The sequence below is a fragment of the Panthera uncia genome, chromosome B4, assembly GCF_023721935.1.
Source record: "Panthera uncia isolate 11264 chromosome B4, Puncia_PCG_1.0, whole genome shotgun sequence".
NCBI classification, from domain to species: domain Eukaryota; kingdom Metazoa; phylum Chordata; class Mammalia; order Carnivora; family Felidae; genus Panthera; species Panthera uncia.
In genome coordinates this window covers 33367632-33385050 of record NC_064809.1, presented here as the reverse complement: position 1 = coordinate 33385050, position 17419 = coordinate 33367632, and the positions used below count along the sequence as shown (strand labels likewise).

Genomic DNA, 17419 nt, shown 5'->3' with positions numbered 1-17419 from the left:
GAGCATGGAGCCTGCTTCAGATTCTGTATCTCTCTCTCTCTCTCTCCCCCTCCCCTGCTCATGCTCTGCCTCTCTCTGTCTCTCAAAAATAAATAAAAGTTAAAAAAAAAAATTTTTTTTTTAATCATCCATAAAGCTAGGGCAATGAGAGTGTTGCTTAAGTTCTAGGTCTTGGGAATAAGCAACCCATGCCAAGACAAAAGGTAGAGGAGGGAAAGGAAAGGGTTCCTCATCTTTTCTAGAAGTAGAGCTGTCATCAGCATTCTTTCCAGATCCCATGATCCAGCCCCTAAGTCCCTGAAGACTCTTATACTGTCCTAGGTATTCCTTCTTGGAAGCCCACCTGGGCCTGTGTTCTCTAAATGCTTCAAAATTACCTTCTCTGACTCTGCCCCAATTTTAAAGGAAGAAGCCAGTTAACCTAAATACATCTCTCCTGTAGCATTTCAGATCAGTAACTTAAAAGAACAGGGTTAAATGTGAAAATGAAGGGGAGGTTGGAAGAGAGGAAAGGTGACCCTCAGGATGGAGAAAACTTCTAGGTGCAAGTTTACTCAAGTCAGCGGCCCTTCACTGGTCCATGAGAGCACAAGTCTGAAACCAAATGCTTAAGTCTGAAGTCTGTCTCCACCACTTTCTAACTGAGACACTCAGTAAGTCGCTGCTCCCTGTGCCTTGGCTTCCTCGTGTACAAAGCAGGAATCATAACAGTACCTATCCTTCAAGGTTGCTGTGAGGACTGAATGAGTTCATCCATGTGGAGCCTGATACACAATTTGTCTCTCTGTCTGTGCTGCTACCACTGCTAATGTCATTATCATCATGATGCTACCTTCCTCACTTCTTTTCCTTTTCCACTCACAAACCCAACAATTCTCAATCACAAGGCAGCTCTGGTGGTAGAGGTGGTTGAAATGGGGGGAAGATGGGGAGGAGTGCAGTCGATTTTACAAGTCAGTGTTTTGTGGAAGCAGTCTGTGCTGAAGGTTTGTTGTAACCCAGAGGGGCTACAGCATCTAGGAGTAAGTACCGCCTACTCTTTTTTTTTTAAATATTTATTTAATTTTTGAAGAGAGACAGAGAGAGACAGACAGAGTGTGAGAAGGGGAGGGTCAGAGAGAGAGGGAGACACAGAATCTGAGGCAGGCTCCAGGCTCCAAGCTGTCAGCACAGAGCCAGACATGGGGCTCACACTCACGAACCATGAGATCATGACCTGAAGTCAGCCACTTAACCGACTGAGCCACCCAGGTGCCCCAAGTTATTGGCTACTCTTAATGTTCCCTTTGGATTACTTGGCTCCTCCTGTCTTCCTAAGCTCCAACACTAACATAGGAAAGTCCTCCCCAAACTCAAGCCTCCTCCATACTTGAATCAACAGAAGAGAAGCAGGGCAGGAGAGAGGGCAAGGCTGGGACCAAAGTTTCACTTTGCCTTTCAGTTATTATTTATTTTAAAGTAGTAAGGAAGTCAATAAAAGCTACTAGTTAACCACCGGCTGTCTCTCTCCTTCCAGAGTTAACCAAACCATATTCTTCACTGGATATACAATATACAAAAAAAGGACAGACCTCTGTAGACCCATCTAATGCAGAAAGATGCCTTTCCTGGTTTTCATTCACATACCAAGACATGCTCGCTTCTCCCTGCTGTGACAGACACAGCAGGCCCTGCAAGAGGGATGCAGGGAGACATAGCTGTTCTTACCACAGAACTTAATACTCAGCACAAGCTCCTGTCCTTCCGCCTCTCAGCAAGGTACAGACCAACAGTCCTACTTCTCCTCCCTTCTGTAATCTGATTACCACCGCTTTCCTTTTTTTGTAAACTGTGGCAATTTTCTCTCCTCTGGGAAATTCTGACTTACCAATGACAAAAAGTCAATGAATTACAGAGTTTGGGGTGATAAGTTTCCCTGTCCTACCTCCCCAGTTTCTTGATGACTATAAACCTTCATAGCCAAGACAGCTAAAGCCCACACCAAGAAAACAAGTCATGTACTGCTGAGCCCACAGGGGTAGGGGTGTTCTATTCATTGATGTATCCCAAGCATCTTGGAGCCTGACACCCTCCACGATTCCACCCAATTCTACAGAATCAGAGCTGAATTCTGAAAAGTGGAACCAAAGATGGGGGGTGGGGTGGGGGAGGGGATAGAAGGAAGGGGAAGTCCACAAAGAGTTTAGGTAAAACTCCAAACAATATCCCCACCATTCCCACAACATACTGTATTGTTTGAGGAAGCTAAAGACTGAAAAGGAATCAGATTTTCAACTTTGCCATCTAAAGTAGAAACTGAGAGCCTAATACTACACAGATTCTAGCCCAGTCCTGCTGTGCCTCCTGGTTTACAATTTCAACCCACAGCTTAAGTTAAAAAGCCTGGGTACTAAAGACATCCCCTGTGTTAGAATATCACAAATTTCCTGTCAACAAACCACCTTGATTCTCTCTTTTCCTATTCTCCCCTTTTGACCTTAATAAATACTTCGTACTCTCCAAATATAGATGTTTTTTCAGCTCTGATTATGTTTTCTACAGTAATGACCCTCCACCTGGCTAGAGGAATATTTGTGGTACAAGAAAACTCCAGGATGTGAAAACTTTACTTCAGTGAAAAATAAAACCCCAGTACAATCACAGCTCATCAGGTCCCAGGCACCAGCAACAGGAATTAGGGACTCTGACGTCTGCTCCTTAGTCACCACTAAAGCATGGGAGTTAAGAGCACACACTATGAAATCAGACAGCCCAGGTCTGAGTGCCAGCCCTGTTTTCTGTCACTCCTTTGACCTAGGGTCTCATCAAACCCTAGTTCATTATCTATAAAACTGGGGGTAATAAGCCCTACCTTGTATACTGTTGTGAGGAATAAATGAGGTAATATACATAAAGTACCTAGCACAGACTCCCATACTTAAGCACTCAATAAGCATCAACTATCCGTAGCTGTCTAGCAAATCAGAAAAGCACAATGGTCTGTTATCTTTAAGTCCGTCAAGTTCCAAAAAAAAAAAAAAAAAAAAAAAAAAAAGTGGGGGTTTTTCCCTACAAAAGTATCAATTAAATGTAATATAAGAAGGAACACTAAATTCAAATTCAGTTCAGGCCCCACCTCACTTGCAACTGAGAGCAAATTATGTCACCTCCACTTTCTCATCTATAAAATGGGAATAATAAACTGTACTAAACTCTGAACATCTCAGAGACAAGAAAGAATCTATGAGATAAAAGGCAATGAAAAAGCTGGGGTTTGCCTAGGTGGCTCAGTTGGTTAAGCGTCCAACTTCGGCTCAGGTCATGATCTCATGAGTTCAAGCCCTGCATCGGGGTCTGTGCTGACAGCTCAGAGCCTGGAGCCTGCTTCATATTCTGTGTCTCCCTCTCTTTCTGCCCCTCCCCCACTCATGCTTGGTCTCTCTCCTTCAAAAATAAACAAACATTTAAAAAAAAAAAAGGCAACAAGGAAGCTTTTACTTCTACAAAGAAAAAATAAGTGAATCCAGAGTATGATTATTATTAAAATGTCACACCCAATATTATTGGACATAAATAAACCAGTGACATATCTTTCTCTTTCAAGAACATCAGGTTTGATAGCCTTTTAATCTGCTCACAATGAGCCTGCTAAAGCAGGAAGAAGTAAAAGGCTTCTTCTTATAAAGCCCACCAAATCTAAGACTGTGCCCCTGTCTGTTGGTCAAGCTTCAACCATCCTGGGCCATTTCTCAGGCACCAGTGTCAGGAGAAATTAGAAAAGGTTTTTAGTTCCACTTGACATGTTAAACCAACAACAACCAAAATCCTTATCTGCAGGATGACTGCTCAAAAGACCCAAGAAAGGGTCAATTCTGACCACCACTTTCTCTCTTATACTGAGTGGTTTAAAATGTAATATGTCAGCTGGGAAGAAGAACTCAATTTTTTCCTTGTTTGACTTTTACTTTTAGGTCCAGGCATTGAGTTTCATTTTTAACTTACTATAAAAATTGTGGTGTTAGAGTTAGAGGTTAAGGTGGGAAGGGAGGGTGGCTAATTTTCCTAACTTAAGAAGGAAGCATGCAAAACTGCATCCGATTCATCAACCACATGTCTGTCTCCCAAACCCAAAGAGGGAAAAAAAAAAATTTATCAACTTTTATTAATCATCTACTGTATGTGAGGCACTGAACTAAGTATATATATTATTCCAAAGCCCATTTTCTCTCCCACATCTACAAACACCATGAAGCAGTCCTCACTGAATGGGAACCATCCCAACTGGGGGTAAAAAATCACAGTCTGACAAACAAGTTCTAGACATTTCAAAGGTTAGTGTTGTGAACACACAAAGAAGTCTTGGATAGGAACAAGGACCCAGTTCCTAAAGATTCTTTGCAAGAGGAATACTCAAACTATGTTTTTCCACTAATTCTGGAATTAACTTGAAACTATTTAATACACTATTTAATACACTATCCAAAAAGTTTAAGAATTTTTAAAAATGAAGCACAAGAACTCACTGTAGGGCTAAAACAACCTAAGCCAAATTACTGACCTGAGAGTACATTTAACAATCAAATACAGAATTTATAATATCCTCTTAAAGGATCTTTACAGATGTGCTCACAAGAGAAAGCAACCACAATGAATTGGCATCTGTACGGCCAGGGAATGAGAGGGCAAAGCCTTCCTGCTGGCAGCAGCAATTCAAAGTGAGATATCATTCTCACTATAAAACCCAACTCATTCTCACCCTTGGGGTACAAAGCCATCATCCTAAATGATTGTCTACATAGCAAACTGTCAGGTGGGACCAAATACACACTGATGTTCCGATGTGTAAATGCCATTCTCTCCATCTGCAACTCTCGAAAAAAGAAAAAAGTAATAAGCCTTAAAAAGGACACTTTTCACAACTGACCTCTGCATTAATGCACTTTATATTAACCATAGTTAATGTCTGTGTTAAACACTAACGTTAAAAGAACATAATTGTGTTCTGTATTCTTGGAACGCTTTCCCTGAATTAAGACTCTGGAGAAAAATCAGCCAAAATATAGGGCTAATCCATGCCCCCTAATGGGATGAGGTAGAGGCCTTGCCTGAGGAGCCCAACAAACAATTGTGATGACTAGTTTACCATCCATGCCAGAACCTGCAAAGCTAAGGCTATCACCACGTCTGGCTTTCTGCTAACAGAAAGTGAGCCTCTGATCTGTGTATAGGGCTCCTTAGGGTGATTTTTAAACTAGCAATTTTCAGCGTACCACACAGACCTCCAATAACGCTATCACCTTGTAAGGCAGTTAGGCAAGGGGGGGGGGGCGGTGGCTCATAGATAAGTGACGTATGTGGCTGCCATCATCTCAACCAGTCCAACACTACCATAAGAAAATAAAAGGGAAAAGCACTTCATGGTTCTCTCGTGGCCACCTGACCATAGCGACTCAGCAGCCCATACTCATCCCCCTGCTAGACTCCCGATCAAGGGTATCAGGACAAGATCTACCCTCGGGATGCGGGCACTTGCCCAGCCACGGTGCGACAGAGGAGCCCCATACCTCAGCTCCAGTGGAAAGCCAATGGCCCAGGGGCTGGGCTGGGGCGACAGGACAGTGCACACTCCATCCCTAAGCCTCCCGACACCGGTTAAGATAAGAGATCTTCGCCCCCGCCCCCAAAGCTTCCCCAGAAGACTCATTCCAAGCCACTCTCCCACTCACAAATCGCTGGAAGCCTCCCCCTTCCCCTGGCTTTCGCCAGTGCCAAGCTCCCCTGGAACTCTGGGGCCCGCGCGGCCGCACTTGACCTAACATCCAACTCCTGGAGGTCAAGGACAGGGGCCGGGAGGGCCGGGGAAGCGCGAGGAGGGGCTTCCTCGTCGGTCCGCCGCCCCGCTAGGGAAAGGGCTCCAAGGGGCCGCCAGAAGGAGGCGCCAAGCGCCCACGGCGGGTCCCGAGCCCTCCGGGCTGCCCAGGGGAGGCAGGTCTTCAGCTACAGGTCGGGTCGCCGCGGTCGCCTGCTCTAGAGCCGCCCTCTGGGGGCCCCGGAAACCCTGCACTTGGGGCGCTGGTGGAATGAGGCCCCCACGGAACGGTTGGGGCCGGTCTGGGTCCCGAAGCCCGGTCCTCACCTCCGTCTCATGCTGGTGTGTCGTTCGGCGCCGGCGTCCCCTGGCCGGCCTGGGCCGCCGAGCCCCGCTCCGGGCCCGCAGCCCCGCAGTCCCGCAGCCCCAGCACGCCAGCCGCAGCGTCCGCACGGGGAACAGCAGCGGCAGCAGCTAAGGCAGCGGCGCCGCCGCTGGTGGCTGGGCGGGCACATGGGAGGGCGGGGGCTGCAGCCCTCGAGCCCTGACCATAGGGCCCCAGCCTCGGGGGCGACAGATCTAAGTGCGCCTCTAAAAATGGCACTTGGTTCCCATCCTTAGGGTTGCTGTTGCTACCTACAGGCTCAGACTTTGCCAGAATCTCATGGTTATATGCAGAAGGTGAAGAAATGAGCTGTCGCCACTCCCTTCCTCCTCTCTACTTCCCCGCATGGTCCATATGGTACATTCCTCAAAGCCAGGCCCAAGAGAGAGGGAGGATTTGATTGGTTGTGAATCTTGGAAGGGCGCAAGGAGCCACACAAAATGGCCAATGGAAAAGCACGGTGGGCATATCAAACCTGCCAGATGGGGAGAAGAGAGGATGCGTTTAAAGGGACCTTGTTTGTTGCCCTCAGAAGTCACGACAAAACAAAACCAGAATTTTTTTTACTAATCCTAGCCAGACCGGAAACAAAGAGATTAGGGGCTCCTCAAATGTTTGGGTTAGACAGCTAAAAGAAAATACGGAGAGAATTGAGCCAGACATGTGTGTGGCTTTGGGTAGGTTACTCCATCTCTCTGCCTCAGTTTCCTCATCTAATCCAATGACAATATTGGACTAGAAGTGATCTCTGATGGGCTTTCTCATATTTTGTGATCCTACAATCCTTTGCATGGGATTAGCAATATTTACATATATTCCTCAATATTCGCCATGCTCCACCGTCTTAAAGAACTTTGACCTTTTGGCACCAAATCCTTTATACAGACAGTATAAACCCATCTTTTATGAAGACAAATTCAATATACTTTGTCCCTTCTCTCTTAAAAGCATTCCTCTTATGTGTGGAGAGAACCCCAACTCCCTACTACCCCCAGTATCTCATAATTTCTGCTCTTGCAAGTCACTTTTTCTTCTTCCTTCTCTCTTCATCCACAGCATCAAAGTTTCAATTAATAATTAATTCACCTGTTGAACTGTCCAGAATCCCTGCCAAAGCTTGCTAAAGTCTTCATCAGTGTTGCTGAAGTGCTATCTGAAGTCTCTGGCATGCCATTCAACTATACATGGCCAATTATGCTTTTGGTCATATTACATGTCAAATTCAAGACTTTGAAAACATCCCTTGGGGGCCTAGTCCGCTCTATTTTAGAGCTTTATACTGGCATCTAGGCCTATGTTTTGGCCACCAAACTTCAGACCAACTCCACCTTCATTTTTCAGAACTTTTTGACCTTCCATCATCTGCTCACCCTACATCCACTCAACCTTCTTCCACATTATATGAAGTATTTGGGATATTATTCTTTTCTTTTCTTTTCTTTTCTTTTTAATTTTTTAATGTTTATTTATTTTTGAGAGAGAGGGAGACAGAGTATGAGCAGGTGAGGGGTAGAGAGAGAGAGGGAGACACAGAATCGAAGCAGGCTCCAGGCTCTGAGCTGTCAGCACAGAGCCCGACATGGGGCTCGAACCCACAAACTGTGAGATCATGACCTGAGCTGAAGTTGGACACTTAACCGACCGAGCCACCCAGGCGCCCCTGGGATATTTTTCTAATAAGCTCAACTCTACACCACCCCCCCCCCACTCATCCTCCAATTATTTCTCCATGAAACTTTCCCAAGTTGATTAACAGAAGCTGCTAGCTTATAGAGCTCCTATTTCTATTCTGTGCTACCATAATCCTGAGTTTCTGCCCCAATATGCAATTTTTTTCTTTTCTTTTTAAATGGCATTATGGTTTTCTTTATTTTTTAAACATTTATTCATATTTGAGAGAGAGAGGCAGAGTGCAAGTGGAGGAGGGGCAGAGAGAGAGATACACACAATCTGAATCATGTTCCAGGCTCTGAGCTGTCAGCACAGAGCCCACGCGGGGCTCGAACCCACAAACCACAAGATCATGACCTGAGCCTAAGTCGGATGCTTAACTGACTGAGCCACCCAGGCACCCCTCCAATGTGCAATATTTATTGACATAATTACCTCTCTCATTCATTTACAACAGCAGCTGCTTATATTCATTGAATGCTTACTATGCGCTAAGTACTGTTGGGAAGTGCTCTGCATGTATTATTTCATTTCACCATCACATCAAATCTATGAAGTGCTATTATAATTCCTGTTTTGTGGAGAGAAAGTGAGTCTTAGAGAAGCTGATTTGCCCAAGTGCACACAGTAGAGGTCTAACTGTAGTTTCTACCTTCACAACCCCACAGTGCAATATTATCTCCTACTTCTTTTTCTTTTTAAGTTTATTTATGTATTTTGTCAGGGAAGGGCGTGAGTGGGGGAAGGGCAGAGAGGAGAGAGAAAATCCCACGCAGACTCCGCACTTTCAGCACAGAGACAAAGAGCCTGACGTGAGGCTCAAACTCACGAACCCTGAAATCATGACTTGAGCTAAAATCAAGAGTTGGAGGCTTAACCGACTGAGCCACTCAGGTGTCCCCATCTCCTATTTCATAAGAGCCTACTGCATTCTATACAAGAGATAATGTTATACACTTATACCATTTTTTTTACATTTCTATACCTATAAAATCATTTAAGGCTCAAAACAATCATGTCAGGTTAGAGGCAGTTTGTTTGCAGTGAGAAAGAAAACTACAGCTCAGAAAGCCTGACCAGTTTGGCTATGGTAACAAGGCTGGTAAGTAATGAAGTCTGGTTTTCCAATTTGTCCATCTTTCCCATTGAAATCCCTGCTTCCTGAGTGAATACAATCTTTTCACATATAACACGTAGAAAACAATTATAAGCAACACAGGAACAAATAACAGCAAACCCCACACCACGGAATCCAGGGAGAATGGTACCAGTGCTTACCATGGGCAGAAAATAAGTCAAGGAGGGCTTCTACAAAGAGTGAGAAGCACTATGTATTTCTTTCTACTGTCTTATTGTTTATTTTGTCTCTGAGACTGCCTTTGACACATCTGGCAAATTCAGTAGCAAATAGCAACAAAAACTGCCCCCCCCCAACTGCCTAGAGCACCTGGAGATAGAACCAGCACCATGCCTATGAGGAAGAAATCTCTATGTGCAGTGCTGACAGATTCAGGGACGTTTCCAAATTGCTGTTTAGTAAAATATCCTGCTTCACTGACACTTGTAACACTTGTAGCCCTGAAAATAGAAGCTGGGCTAATGATTTCATTCTTTTTAAACTGCTGAAATCCTCACAGGGGAGGACACACTGGCAAAATGATGTGAGAGCCAGTAAACTTTTAATGTCAATCAAGAAGCTTGAGCATGGTAATTCTGAAGCCAATACTTGTGGTGCTCATTGCCTGGTCCAGAACTAGTCAGTCCAGTTAATTTTCACTCCCACTGTTCTCCTGACTTTTCTTATCTCCACAGAGCATTCAAATGCACTTATCTAAATGCTTTATTTATGCACTCTAACATTTAGTGGGCACCTACTATGAGCAAAGGACCATCAGATTGTTTGGGGTTATCCTGATGGATCATACATGAAGTTTATTAAGTGGAGAAGTTGATAAACAGCAGATCCACTTGGTGAGGAATGGATCAACCTGAACTCCTGAAAAAGTGTGTGATAGGATTCCATCCCCAGTCTAATTGCAAGCTCATGTTGGAAGGCCCATCCTCTAGAATAGGATGAGGACCACTGGGCTGAATTCTGGGTGAGGGCAGGGGTGGGAGAGATGGGCATATATATTGGGGAGGAAGGTGGAGAAATGTAGGGTACTCAGAAATAACTAGACATGTATAAAACAGTAGGGGGAATAATATCAATCAATAATTTGGGCATTAGAAGAATTGTCTATTCTGTCTTACTTTAAGAAAGTATTTTTTTCTGATTTCAAAAGTAATACATGTTCATTGTTTAAAAAAATTTTAATACAGAAAAGTACAAAAAAATTTAAAATTACCCATTACCCTTAACAGCATTTCACTTACTATTGTAACGTATTTTCCTATGTTTTCTTTGTGTATGTGTCTTCTTTTTTTGTATGTATCTTTTTTTTTTTAGTTTATTTATTTATTTTGGGAGAGGGAGAGAGAGAGAGAGAGAAAGCAAGTGGGGGAGAGGGGCAGCAAGAGAGGGAGAGGGAGAGATTCCCAAGAAGGGTCCACACTTAGCACAGAGCTGAATGTAGGGCTTGATCACACAGCCATGAGCTGAAATTAAAAGTTGGTCACTTAACAAACTGAGCCACCCAGGTGCCCCTGTATGTATCTTTTAAATAAAATTTGACCAAACTGTTCTGCAGTCTACTTTCTCCTTAACAACAGACTAGGAATTTTCCCATGCCAATAATTCTAATTCATGATTTTAAGTGGCTGCACTTTAAGAGGCTATACTTTAAGTTATTTAACCAAGATTTTACTTCCAGTCATTGATTATTTCCAATTTTTCATTATTATATGTAACTTCAAGGATTATTCATATATGTAAATGTTTATATATGTTTATGATTATTTCCTAGTATTTCTAGAAATAGAATTCCTTGGTCAAAAACATGCACTTTTTTTATTTTTATTTTTTTTATCTTTTGAAGTTTATTTGTTTTGTTTATTTTGTTTTTTTTAATATATGAAATTTATTGTCAAATTGGTTTCCATACAACACCCAGTGCTCATCCCAAAAGATGCCCTCTTCAATGCCCATCACCTCCCCTCCCCTCCCTCCTACCCCCCATCAACCCTCAGTTTGTTCTCAGTTTTTAAGAGTCTCTTATGCTTTGGCTCTCTCCCACTCTAACCTCTTTTTTTTTTTTTTTTCCTTCCTCTCCCCCATGGGTTTCTGTTAAGTTTCTCAGGATCCACATAAGAGTGAAAACATATGGTATCTGTCTTTCTCTGTATGGCTTATTTCACTTAGCATCACAGTCTCCAGTTCCATCCACGTTGCTACAAAGGGCCATATTTCGTTCTTTCTCATTGCCATGTAGTACTCCATTGTGTATATAAACCACAATTTCTTTATCCATTCATCAGTTGATGGACATTTAGGCTCTTTCCACAATTTGGCTATTGTTGAGAGTGCTTCTATAAATATCGGGGTACAAGTGCTCCTGTGCATCAGTACTCCTGTATCCCTTGGGTAAATTCCTAGCAGTGCTACAGCTGGGTCATAGGGTAGGTCTATTTTTAATTTTTTGAGGAACCTCCACACTGTTTTCCAGAGTGGCTGCACCAGTTTGCATTCCCACCAACAGTGCAAGAGGGCTCCCGTTTCTCCACATCCTCTCCAGCATCTATAGTCTCCTGATTTGTTCATTTTGGCCACTCTGACTGGCGTGAGGTGATATCTGAATGTGGTTTTGATTTGTATTTCACTGATGAGGAGCAACGTTGAACATCTTTTCATGTGCCTGTTGGCCATCCGGATGTCTTCTTTAGAGAAGGGTCTATTTATGTTTTCTGCCCATTTCTTCACCGGATTATTTGTTTTTTGGGTGTGGAGTTTGGTGAGCTTTTTATAGATTTTGGATACTCGCCCTTTGTCAGATATGTCATTTGCAAATATCTTTTCCCATTCCGTTGGTTGCCTTTTAGTTTTGTTGATTGTTTCCTTTGCTGAGACATGCACATTTTTAAATGTTTCATTTATATCGCCAAATTGTCTCTCAGGAAGTTTACACCAGTTACTTTCTCACCAGCAAGGTATGTTGGGGCTATTTCTCTGAACCCTCAACAATCCTGGGCATTTGTCTTCTTTTGTAATCCTTGTCAATTTGACAGATGAAAAACATCTCGTTGTCTAAATTATTATAGTGTGTATTTTTACCTACCAAGGTAATAAATATGCATTTTTCCTTTCAAGTGCCCTGGAATTAAACCACAAAATGAGTGTTTCCCTTTTCCTCATTCAACCATTCTTCTCCCAAATCCCTGAAAAACTATAGGAAAATCAGAGTAGAATCTGCCAAATGATCAATGCTCAGACAAACTCAGTATCATTTCACCTGAACCAATAAAAAAGGTAGTGGAACAGATGGCTCAAAACAACACATAAACGTATACATTATAACTTTGAAATGGGTAACAAATCCATGCATAGAAACTTTTTCAACTAAAACGGATACCAGTGACCCAAGTTATACTTACTACTGGCTAATATTAAAATCAGTTTGAGGGGCACCTGGGTGGCTTAGTTGAGTAAATGTCCAACTTAGGCTCAGGTAATGATCTCATGGTTTGTGGGTTTGAGCCCTGCATTGGGTTCTGGGCTGACAGCTTGGAGTCTGGAGCCTACTTCAGATTCTGTGTTTCCCTCTGTCTCTGCCCCTCCCCACTCCTCTCTCTCAAAAAGAAACATTTAAAAATAACAATAAAATACAATCAATTTGAGTTTCTTCAACAATGCCCAATTCTGTGATGGGGACAAGTCCAAGATGGGCCAATCTGGCAGTCCATCCTCTATATTGAGTGGCTGACTAAGCCACTCAATATTACTCTCAGCTCTTGCTTAGCTTTCTTGTCCCTTGGCTTTATCTTTGTTTTGTGGTTGACCTTTACATGATCTCCTTTTCTCCAGCCATCAACAAGCCTAATATCCCATTGAAGAATTTACCCCTCCCCCATTCTCAGTGTAGTTTGCTGGTATTGATCACAACCCTTCTCTGGACTTGAAGTGGGATACAGATAGCTCTGGGAGCTGCTAGCAGCCATCTGGGGCCATGAGGTAGACCTGGCCTGCAAGAGAAACAAACCAGAAGGAGTGGAGTTGAGAAATGGAGAGAGGTAGAGCTGGACCTGGTCTCATCTGTGAGCCCTGAATCAAGTCTCATGGGAAGCCAGTTATATGAAACAGTAATTAAGCCCTATTTTTTAACTTAGATCAGGTCAGCTTTCTCTCATGGCAAAGAAAAAAATGCTTACTGAAACACTGGCTGTGGATGGATTCTGTAGTTCAATAGGAACTCAGCCCAAGTACTACAAATATCACACCCATTACTGCCACTAGTTCAGTTCATCATGACCCCCAGAGGTGTTTAGCTTTAAGGCAGCACCAGGGATATCCCAAGCTACATGTAGCCTAAAGTTTCCTAGGATTCCTTGGACAGGCTCAGAGGCCTATCTTCTCTATCTATAGGATAAGAGAGTGAAGAGAGAGGAAGAAGATGATTTGATACAATTTTCATTCCTGGGCTACATGCATTGTCATATGGCCCTATGAAGACATGAGGATGTGAAAAGCTTGATGTCCTTGCTTCTCTCCTCTTCTACACCAAAGACTGGGTTGAAACAACAGTCTTTTGGAGAAAAGCCAAGGGGACCATGGACTGGGATGTCCCAGAGCTGGAAGACATCCTGGGTTCTGGGGTTTATCCCTAGGCTAACATTTCATAGTAGGTTACAAAAATAGATTTTTAAAATCTAACTAATTCTTGATTTGCAAGTTTCACCATCCCAGGAAAAATGAAGTTTAAATGCAACTTGAAAAGTTTGCAAATCTACTTTTGCATTAATTTTCCACAATACAATGTCAAAAAATTAAGAAGTGTTTGTCCCACGTCATTGGTATGTATGTTCTGTAATCAGAAATTCTAAGTATGAGCAAGCAAAAACCAAGACAGTCTATAGAAGAAATCTCTAGTCACCAGAGTTGCTGCAAAATAATATCTAGAATTACCACACTCTGTCATCACAATAGAGTTTCCTAGAATCATAATGTAACTTTGAAGAAGGCTTTTCCCTAATCCAACTCAGACCAAGTTCTTGAAAGTCTCTAGGAAGCACAGCAAATCTTGCTGTGTTTTACGTGTGTGTGTGTGTGTGTGTGTGTGTGTGTGTGTGTATACATATATGCATACCCTTGTGATTGGTTCCTTTTGCAGTGAGGAGGGACAGAAGCTGTCTTTCCAATTCAACCTTCCTTTGCTGCTCACAGTGCTCTTAAAAATAAAAACATCAGCTTCAATATTCCATAAGGCATAGGTCAAGTTCGGTCCACTTGGGTTATATTTGAATAGGACTTATTTTACACAGCTCTGTTTTCAATTGTGAAAGAGAAAGAAATAAAAGGAATTGAGGAAAGAGAGAAGAGGGGAGAGAGCATATGATACTGCACATTTAGGAAGTGGAATAATGGTAGAAGATGCCCTGAGAAAGCCTCAGAATGGAACCAACAAACTTGAAACTGCTGGTATACAAACTGGTATTTTTTAGATTTAAGAGAACACATCCAAATGGATCAGCCCTTTATTTTTACCTTATTTGATTTTATTTTTGAGAGAGAGAGCATGTGAGCAGGGAGAGGGGCAGAGGGAGAGAGAAAGAATCTTAAGCAGGCTCCACAACCAGTGTGAGATTATGACCTGAGCTGAAACCAAGAGTCAGATGCTTAACTGACTGCGCCACCTATGCACCGCTTTTTTCTCTTTCTCTTTCTTTCTTTCTTTCTTTCTTTCTTTCTTTCTTTCTTTCCTCCTTTCTTTTCCTTTCCTCCTTTCTCTTCTCTCTCTCTCTCTCTCTCTCTCTCTCTCTCTTCCTAGAGCGTGTGGATCAGCCTTTTACAGAGAAGGAAAAGATGTCAAATCTTCCTTTGTCCAGTGCCTACTGAGGGAATATACAGGATCCCAAATCCTCCTTATTCCCGCTTGAGGTCATTGAAGTTCTGTTTGATTTAAGCTTCCGATTCTTTTTCATTAATTCATCATGTTACGGGCAAGGCACTTGTAGGTACTGATGGCATTCCAAGATCAAGTAGACATAGGGTCTTGACCTCAAGGAGCTAACAATAGGGCAGGGAAAGTGAGACACAGATAGAAAATGGACTTTGCCAGGTGGAAAGTACTATCTTGTGATACTAAGAAGGCTTCCATTTAAGAGATCAGGGAAGTTTTATGGCAGGGTTATTTGAGTGGTCCCTCAACAGAGAGGTATAGAAAAAGGCATTCCAAGAAGTGAGGCCCCTTTTCCCCTTGTTCCAGTTCCTACATGCAGAGAAGAATCAGCGATTCCCCCCTCCCCTCACCCAACCTTATTAGAGCTTTTTGGAAGCACCTCAGTGCCCCACAGGGGAAGCAGATTGAAGTTTAAAAAGAAACATAATTTGAAAGGATAAATATTAACATGTGAACATCTAGGTGGAGAGAGGGATGGGTGGAGTTTGAGTTTATCTTCTTTTTGCTTATTTGTGCACTTTCATTTTGGGAAAGAAATGGACTATGGAATGTACTTTTGTAATGAGAAAAAATACAAACAATTTAAAAACATCAACCCCACTCTCCCCCAAAAAGAAGAGAAAAGGAACAAGAAGAGCATCCACATCTTTTCCACATTTAATGGTATTTTGAGTCCTCTTACCTCTCCATGATCACAGGTCTTTAGTATTGCCAGAGTTTCGTCCTGCTTGGAAACCCAGCCTGTATGCATCAACCAGAGCTGCACCATGTTTCAGAGCTGCCTCCGGAGAGTATGTCATGGAAAAATCATTGGCTTTAATAATACCAGAGGCAGTGAAATAAAATTTCTAAGATAGTTTAGGCCATTTGGGCCAGAGGTCCCTAACCTCATCTAAAAGAGAAGTTACTTTCATTTTCTGCCAATCTTGAATTTCTGACAGTGAAAGCCTTAGGAATGAGTGGGGACAGAAGATAGCTGAGGGTCACCACTATTGACTCCATCTCCTGCCTGCTTGCTGGGAAGCCTCGTTTAATTTGGGAGGAAGAAAGGGGGTACAAGCCGAGTCGAGACTATGTAATGGCAGGTGATCTGAAAGTTCTATTGTATAAGCTTAAGCTTTGCTACTGGTGTGTCACTAATGGGTGCCACATAGTGATGGCCTCAGCTCTCAGGGCTGCCTGGTAGGACCAGGAATGGCCAGAGCCTCCCATCAAGCCTCCTCCTGTGGGAGTATCTTGTCAGTTCACCCCAGGGTACTGGTCAAATACCATCTTCTATGTGTATCATAACTTGGCACACATACAGAAAACACTGAGATATAATTTCAATATGTAATGTTACACTACAATTTACTAGTCTGGAGTGGCTGTCTTATGAAAAGTGATGTGAAAACAACAACAGCAAGCATTCACAGAGCTGTTCCTTTGTTCCAGGTCCTAGGATGCTTGATGCATTAATTCTGTGGTGGATATCACCAGCTCTTGCCTGCTCAGCATCCAGGCCCTCTTGCTGGGTAATAGCACCTACATTGTCTGTGGGAATTGTCTTTCCACACTGCATGCAGGCCTGTAGGCATGACAACTAAGATGCCTTGTTCTCCACCTATGAGGTAGACAGCACATGGCCCAGCCAAGGCCACGCTGACTTCTCTTCCTATAATTCAGTGTTAAGCAGAGAGACACAAGAATGGAAAATAACCTGAGCTGATATATCCCATTGTGAATATCCTGAAGAAGGAAACTGGTTATCTTTCTACTCTCTAGATCCCATTAGCTGCCCTAGTCCTCATCCTTTGCAAGACCTAGTAATATAATTTTCATTCAATTATGTTAGCTAATCCATATTCTTCCAATAAGTTTCTTCCACCCTCCCCAAAGTTAGCCCTAAAGTCTATCTTTGTTGTTTGCAACAACAACAACAAAAAACCCAAAGGTATAAGCTAACCTTCTTAAGAACCTCATTTTGTGTCATTATTATCCCTATTTTAAGATAAGATAATTGAACTTCAGAGATGTTAAAAAATTTGCCCAAGGTCACACAGCTAATGAGTGGCAACCACAATCAGAATTTTAAGCCAAGTCCATCTGACATGGAGGCATGAGAAGAATGCAGATTTTGTCATGAGGGCAAAATTAACTCAACACCCCACTTCTCCACTCTCCGCATAGAACCTTGGTTACATCAATGTCTCTGAACTGCAGTAATTCCAAGTTAAAAAATGGGAAAAATAATGCTCTTTTCACAGAGTTGTTGAGGGTTGATGGAAATATGTACATGAAAGCAGTGGCCTGGAGTATGTGCTTAATACACATTAATATCTTTTCCCTAAATATGAAATTTATTATCTCTGCAGTTAATTCAATAAACTAATTGAGGTCTTGTTTAGTTCAGAGATTACTGCTTCTGAGTTGATGCAAGTACAATCTCTCCCTCCTACTCTCTCTCTATTTCTCTCTCTCTCTCTCTCTCTCTCTCACACACACACACACACACACACACACACACATACACACACAGAGTTT

General features: G+C 42.7%; 1 protein-coding gene across 12 annotated transcripts in view; it reads right to left on the bottom strand.

The window, feature by feature from the left end:
- The window catches only part of MICAL3 (microtubule associated monooxygenase, calponin and LIM domain containing 3), a 208983-nt gene extending 202686 nt beyond the window's left edge, over positions 1-6297 (bottom strand). For all 12 annotated transcript variants that reach the window (XM_049624829.1, XM_049624817.1, XM_049624820.1 and 9 more), the window contains exon 1: positions 6116-6297. The gene's annotated coding sequence lies outside the window, so the exon portion shown is untranslated. The remainder of the gene's footprint in view (positions 1-6115) is intronic.
- Positions 6298-17419: the final 11122 nt, after the last annotated feature.